The sequence below is a fragment of the Gavialis gangeticus genome, unplaced genomic scaffold (assembly GCF_001723915.1).
Source record: "Gavialis gangeticus isolate Ggan-Ray unplaced genomic scaffold, GavGan_comp1, whole genome shotgun sequence".
Lineage (NCBI taxonomy): Eukaryota > Metazoa > Chordata > Crocodylia > Gavialidae > Gavialis > Gavialis gangeticus.
Genome location: NW_017729032.1, coordinates 246,340,458 through 246,348,708, shown reverse-complemented (window position 1 = coordinate 246,348,708; position 8,251 = coordinate 246,340,458).

Below are 8,251 nucleotides of genomic sequence, written 5' to 3'. Positions count from 1 at the left end.
AACTACTTCACAGTTAGGGCGGCTAGGAGCTGGAACCAACTTCCAAGGGAAGTGGTGCTGGCCCCTACCCTGGGGGTCTTTAAGAAGAGGCTGGATGCCTACCTGGCTGGACTCATTTGAGTCCCGTTTCTTGTTTTGGGGTTTTGTTGTTCTCCCGCCCTGGCGGGGGGTCGGGCTAGAAGATCTACTAGGTCCCTTCCGACCCTAAATCTATGAAACTATGAAACTATGAAAAGGAGAGAGATGGAGAGTGGACAAAGGTGGGGATGAAAGACAGTGATGAAGGTGATAGCAGGAGTGATGGTGGAGACAGCAACAGTGGCAGAGATGGTGGCAAAGAAGATGGCAGGTGGTGGTGAAGAAGACGGTGGTGAGAATGAAGATGCCAGGTGAGAGACAAGAGCAGAGGAGTGGGGAAGACAGAGTAGGAACAGCAGGAGAAAGTATGTTTGGCGAGAGGCAGAGAACAGCAGGGGCAGAACAAAATGCTGGCCTACTGGGAGCAGTGTGGTAGGAAGACATGGAAGATGCATTGAGAGATGTCAGAGAGGACTGAAGACTGTGGATAAAGGCAATATTAACCACCAATGGGATTGAGATACTTTTTCCAAAAAATCATAATATTGGAGGTGTAGGCAGGACATCTCACCAGCCTGATTGTGTTCCCAAATCAGAAGACTTGGAAATTTTACTTGCGAGAACAGGGAAGGGCATGAGAATTTTTGGAAGAAATATGAAGAAGAATGTGGGAGGGAGGAATTAAGAAAGTTAAAGTTAATAGCAGGCGAAAAGCCAAGGGAAAGAGTGATTACAGTACAGTTATATATGGATTTATTAGAGGCAGAAGACAGAAAGGTGGATGGAATTGCATTTTCAAAGACTAATGTGTGTAGAGAAAGTGTAGGACAAGTATGGTAGTTGGATGGGGGCATGGAGGGCATAAATAGTATGAATGGAACCCAGCAGGGAGCGGGGTATAGAGCACTTCCTGTCTGTGATTCAGCAGGGGTCCCACCAGGATTTTATAATATACCAAGGGTAACCAAAGCAATGGAGCAAGGAGAGGCACCTGTCCACATACTGTCCCCATATGTTATGTTGCAGGTGTGAGGGGAAGGGGCACAGGGCAGCAGAGTGCCAGGAGTCCCTAAAAAGCACCATCTGTAGTGGGGGTGGGACACTTGTAGTGGAGGTGTCCAGTGACCTTTGCAAATAAAGTCTGACTCCCCAAAGAACAGCAAGAATCAGAAAGTGGGAGAGAAGAGGAGAACAAGACTGAGATAGAAATGGTGGAGGAGGAGAGGAGTGGAATCTCTGTAACTGACGGCAGCACAAGAGGGAACAGGAAATGAAATGGAAGGGGAGGTGGGAACAGCAAACAGCTCAGACATGGAGGTGGGGGAGGGAAACAAGGATGAAACCCAGTAGACAATAGAAGTGGAGATGGAGCAAGAAAAAGAGCCTGAGAGAGACAAATGGGGGCAAAAAAGGAGGTGGGAAAATGGAAGGGTCACTGAATGCAAAAGCAGTCAAGCAGCTTGCAAAAGCAACAGGCATGTGAGTGAGTGGAGGAGGGAGGGAAGGGATGGAGTCAACCACAGCAAGCAGCAGCGCTGATGAGCCATAAAGGGACAGGCACACTCACTTTAAAACAAGCAAAAAAGCACTGATTATAGCATCAATTAATGTCAGGAATGTCTTGACAAGGAAATGATGGGAACAGATTGAACTAATATTGAAACAAGTAAAAAGTAAAAGCAAACATAATCTGCCTACCAGAATGTGGTATACCAGGGAAGAGGTATGTCGCAGAGCACTCAGGTGCCCTGCACCTGAAAGCAGAGATGGTTCGGGAGAGACCACTAGTGGCGAGAAGGGGGAGGCTCAACTGCCAGTCACCAGGGCAGCACAGGTGCTGGTTACTAGGGCAACCAATGGAACCCGCTGACAGGAAGGGGCAGGGCTTGGCCCTTCTTAAGCCCAGGCATGAAGCCAGGAGGGCAGTTCCCCTCTGGCAGCCAAGGAGGGGGGAGCTCAGCCAGTGCAGGGAGAGAGGAGAAGATAGACTGCATGAGCATCCCCTGGTTGCTGCCATGGGTTGGAGTATTTTCCCGGTAGGGATTGAATGTTGTTTTGACCGGACGGTTTAGTTATAGCCCAGGGGCTTTGTGTTTTTGTGTTTACTGTTTTAACCAGAGGACAGGGTGAGGTTATTAGGGGTTGGAGGAGGCCTCACAGGGACTCCACGGTAGCGTGGGGATCCTGGTGCCAGAGAGGGCGCGGCATTGGGGGTGCATTGGCCCCAGCCCCAGAGTGAGGGGGGCAGCGAGGAGCCCCAGAGACAGAAGGCAAGGGCCACGTTAGTACCATCTGCGAGGCTTGGGCTGCGGTGTAGGGGTGGAAAAGGAGTCACAGATAGCGCCCCCTGGCACTGGGGCGCATAAAGTGGGCAGCCTCCCGCTAATTACATCAGTCAACTAATCAATTAAGATCAAGGCATGGCAGACGAGTAAGCAGGCGGTTGGCCCATAACAGGAGGGTGGAGCCACCAATGGAAAGGCTCCAGTAGAGATTCTCCTGTCACAGGTATTATAAATGCTTTGAGAAAAGGTGGAGATAGGGACCGTCCTGGTGGTCGAGGACAAATGATAACAAAGTGGCAGGAATAGCAATACTGTTAAACAATCCAGAGTTAAGAGCAAAGCAGGTGGACGACATCATCCCTGGCAGACTACAATGAATGATACTGTCGGTAGGGAAAACAATTAGAATTTTTCAACATATATGTACCACCAGAGCAGAAGAGGAGGAAGACTCTGCTTTGAAAACTAGCAATATACATGGTCAGAGGGGGATAATAGTGGGGGAATAGAATTGTATAAAAGAAGTGGGTGACAGAACAGGGGAAGGAGGAGACAGAATATTAGACAGTTAATCCAAATTGTTAATACAAATAATAAAAGAAGAGTTACTAATAAATGTGTGTGCAGGGGAGAAAGCTTTCACTACAGCAGACCCCAGTGAAAAGAAGCAATCAAGAATTGACTTTGTGTTTGTATCCAAAGAAAAGAGAGATAAGGAAAAAAAGAAGGCTTAAGCTTGGCATTTAGTGATCACCAGGGTTCCTGGTTTTCTCTGATTAAAAATCTATAATTCTCTGATAAAAAAAAAATCCAAAATGCTCTGATTAAAACACCCAAAATCTGCATTTTTTCTGTAATAAGACTGAAATGCCACTATATATATAAATATCAGTTGAATACAATGTTTTAATGATATATTTGCAATTTTAAAGCAATTTGGAAGCCTTCCAGAGCTTCAATCATTATAATGAAATTAATTCTAAATACCTAGATATTTGGTGTTTTATTTATTTATTTATTTTTAATCATAGAAAATCAGAAAGTCTGTGGCTGTCTCCCCCACTGCTTGGTAGCACTGAGCAGTCCTAATATGTCAGTGCCCTTCACTCCCAAGCCATGCCCCCCAGCCCTGCCAGTGCCATCCTCCCCCACTGGTGACCCTTACTCACATGACCCACTGCTCCTGCCCCCAGGCCCTGGACCCCAGTGTGAGGGACAGTGAGGAGTGTGTGTGGGCAGGACAGGGATATGGGGTAGGGGGGTGGTGTCAGGCAAGGGGGTGCCCAACCATAAGCAATGCAATTTGCGATGTATTGGGGGGCACCTGCCCTCCAGATTTGTATGCTCACAGCAGGTCACAGGGCTGCAGCCTGGCCAGGCTGTCACCAAGCCACCTCCATGGCCCAGCAGGTCATGAGATAAAAGCACATGATATAAAATCATGATCTATTTGGAGCAATAAGGACAATAGATTTCTCAGAGAAATTGATAAGATGGATTGACTGTTATATAGAGAAGCAGAATGCCAAGTGCTAATAAATAGACATCTGAGCAGAGCCTTTAAAATTTAAATAGGGGTAAGACAAGGGTGCCCATTGTCACCAATAGAGTTTGTATGTACAATGGAGCTGCTGGCACACAAAAAAGAAAAGATAAAATGATACCAGGAGGGGGAGTGGAAAAGTGTGCACTTTATATGGGGAAGATCAGTGTAGTGGTTAGAGATTAAAAGTGTACTAAAACATACAACCGAGTATGGTGAAGTGACTGGGGCTAAATTAATCAAAAATGAAAAGCACCGGAATGGGAGTGGGAAACTGGAGAGACCTAGAGAAGCCTTGACTACAAATAGTGGAGTGAGAGATCAAAGTTTTAGGGATCCCAAGTGAGGCAGAAGGAAAAAGAAATAGAAGTGTGGGAAAAGGTATGACAAGTATGGTTGTGGACAGGAAGGACACTGTTCTTTGTTGGAAAAGTGGTGGCACTTAAGGCAGTGCTACTGCCAAACATTTTGTACACCAGAATTGTGTTTCCACCATCGTAGTGGCAGTTGACGAAAGTACAAAGGGAAATTTGTACGTGCTTTTGGAAAGTAAAAAGACAAAGGCTTGCCAGAATGGAGCTGTATAAAGCAAAAGAGATGGGGGAAGCCAGACACAGGGTTGTTCACTTAGACAAACTATATAAGTTCAGTGTGTAAAGTGGCAACAGAGGGTCAAGGGAAAGCAGCATGCTTTAGCTCATTTTTGGTAGGTACAATCTTAAGAAGATGCAGAATGTATAGGGGCTCCTGGAAGAAGTAATGAGCGTGGCAACCTCCCATCCATTACATAAGAATGGAAAATTTTATAAAGATGTATAAAATAGGAGAGGTGGGGCTTGGAGGTCCTGAAAGATTGCAAGCAATTGACAAAAATGGTAAGAGAGGGAGACAAGATGGCACCGATAAGAAACTTTATAGAAGGACAAGTGAAGAAGGTGTAGAGGGCAGTGGCTGACATGACCAAAAGGGGAGCATGCTGATCTAGACTGGCTGATAATGAGAAATATCTCACCAGTGAGGGAGCTGCAACATGGGCGGCATTTGGCGAGATCAGCAATGTGTCCAAGGGAGAGATGCAGGGAGAAAGAAGTGGTGAGACGTGTTTGTGAGTGTACATATCCAAAGGGTGTGTGGGAAAGGGTGAGTCTCTTTTTGAATGTCACTTATCAGAAGTGCCTGTCCCTATCAAAAGAGATGGTACTATGTAGACTCATACCAAACGGGCCTGAGGAAACAATACTGAGAACACTGTTAGCATGTGTTAAAACCAGTATATGAAAAGTAAGACATCTCTGGGTATTGGCTTTCACTGAAAGAGTGCCTGAAGTTGGGACCATATGACCTGAGATGCTATGTTGACCTGAAATACTACATCCAAAAAAGATTGGAGAAGAGGCAGCAGAAAAGAAAAGGAGGAAAAAGGGCTGGTCACATTTGTTTCACTGAACCAATACAGTGGACTGATGGGAGTTCTGAAAGTGTTACACATGGATTTTTTTTTTTTGATTAACACTTTTTTTTAAAAAGCAAGTTTAAAAGATAGTTATGGGATTTCTTACAAAGAAATAAAGCTTTTTAGGGGATTTTGGGGGAAGCAGATGTATATTGTTAAGGTTTTTAACATATGGAGGTTTATCTTTTGTTATATGAAGTTGTTTTGTTATATGAAGTTCTGGTTAAACAATAATGTTTTAATATGTGTAGTTTTGTAAGTGTAGAGTGATAAATGTGTTTTTAATAAAATGTGGTTCCCATCACTATGTTTGCCCCATATAGGTCATGTATTTTATAGTCATGTTCAGTACTGGCTACATTTAATCAACTTTATAGTTGGTTTCCATGACTGAGTACCTGCTGCTTTTGACAGTAGTTTAATTATAGAAAATGTATTTAATGAGGTTTCCTTGCATGCAACTATAAAATGAGAGGCTCTTTTCCCCCATGTTGACTTGAGGGGAGGAACCTGTCTTATATCCAAGTAAATAGGGTATTCAGTACCTGCCTTGCAAACCAAAGGGGCTCAGTTTTAAATAGGCATTTTTGGAGCCATATGGAAAAGGGTGTGGGGCAGAGTGCTTCTAAAATCTTTTAAAAAGGGCCATTGGTAGAGCCCCTAAAATTTTCAAGTGGCTACTTGAAAAATGACATCTTTGCATTTAAACTAAGTATGCTTATTCATGGAGCTAACCTTCTGCATACCATGCTTTATCAATAATTACAAATGTGGAAAGCACGATTCTATTAGAGTGATATGGCTGGTTAGTGCAGTATAAGTATTGCCATTATTTCAGACTTTTTGTACATGACATACAGGTTTCCCTCGATTTATGCAGGTTCTTTATATGCGAATTCGCTCTTATGCAATGAGCATATTTAAACCCACAATTTGTTATATTTGAGGTAAATTCACTCTTATGCATTTAGCATAGATGACTCCTGCCCAAGCAGGTAAGTCTGTGTGGGGAGGGGAAAGGGCTGTGGCCCCACTCACCCCAGCCTTGGCTGCAGTGGTCCCAGGAGCAGCTGACACCAGCTGCCTGCACCAGGGCACAGTGCAGCCCAGGAGCAGAGGTGAGGGGGGACAGCCGGAGCACAGTGCAGTCTAGCGGCTGTAGGCAACTAACACCTGCTGCTGCAGCCAGAGCTGGGGTGAGTGCTGCTCTGTTCATCTGCTTTGCTGCCTTGTGCAGCCCTGGGAGCGGCACCCCTCCCCCTCCCCCTAGTCCAAGCTTCACTCCCTCCCTCACCACCATGGGAACCTATCCCTATTTGTTACACTGTAAAATGGGTTTGCTTTATGCAAAGTTGATTTATGCCCTGTTCTCTGGGAACACACATACAGCATAAATCGAGGGAAGCCTGTATTCTCTTAATGTGGCAATTCGACTTTTCAAAGTTGTCAATATTAAGTATGTTATTATAATACATATTATGCTATATATAATAATGTTATTGTGTTATATATGATAATGTCATGTTATTTAAGCTTTATTATAAAGGTAACACTGAAAGTGTGATAAACCCATGCACATGATGATATTCAAATGTGAGGCAGGCATATAACTTAGAAATAATGTCCCCTCTTATATAGCTGGGCATTGCAACATATTTTCTTCTTGCTCTCAGAGGGAAGCAGGGAGTGGCCTAAAGGAGAAAATAAAGAGGGAGCGGAATAAGAGAATCCCAAGTGGGGAAATATTTCTTGCATAAGTAGTTGGTTCACCTGCCTACCAGAAGGCAGTCACATAAAGGTCAGAGGGTGTATTTGACTAACATCATAGGAAGAGAAGCTGTAGAAGGGAAGAGCAGAAGCATGCCCTCACACCTTTATTCAATGAAGCTGCTTTGCAAAGTGTGTTCTGTAGACCCCTGGGATTGTGTGATACTTCATTAGAGGATCTACAAAGAGATTGGGGTTAATGCGGGAACAGGCCAGGAGGTGGTGTCCTGCCATTGCTGGGCTGGGTTGCCTGGTTCTGCATCAGTCTTTAGGAGAGGGGTAGGGTTCTGTGGCAGAAGAAGTGATATGAAAGGGTTCTGTGACTTTAGGAAGTTTGCTAAACGTTGCTTTACTGCAAGCTCATTTAATCTAATCTTGGATTTCTCAGAGCCAACAAACAGGGTGACAGATATTACAGTAACAAGAGAGGCAGACTGAAGACTCCCAGATTGGACAATTTTTTTTTCCATCAGCTTGCTGGGCTGATGCAAGTGACAAGTACAACAACTCTATAGTGCTAGTCTCATGTCATATTCACAGCCTCATATGGTTCCATGGATCTACAGCCTTAGATTTCTGGTCTTTCATGAAAGTCCAGACTTCCTTGAGGATTAGGGTTTATATATACCTAAATAAAAGGCACTGATGCCCCTGGCATAATGCTGCTTCTTGCTGGGATGATGTGAAGACTCCAGCCTTTGTATATGGTCAAAAGATCAGGGCTTCTACTTTTGTGATACTGATAGGGCAGTATCTCTGGCTGGCTATGACTGCATACTTTTAGAAAAAAAATGCCCTGCAAAAATAATGTTAAAGCATAGTTACCAGACTGAGCACCTACCATATATGTTGCTGATCACTCATTCAGCACATCTGTTCACAAGTGACTAGAAATGAGAGGCCTACCTGGGCACTAGCTAAGCTCCTCAAGCTCAGTGGACAAATGTCAAGGTACACACATTTGAGGTTTCATAGTTTCATAGTTTCATAGATTTAGGGTTGGAAGGGACCTAGCAGATCTTCTAGCCCGACCCCCCCGCCAGGGTGGGAGAACAACAAAACCCCAAAACAAGAAACGGGACTCAAATGAGTCCAGCCAGGTAGGCATCCAACCTCTTCTTAAAG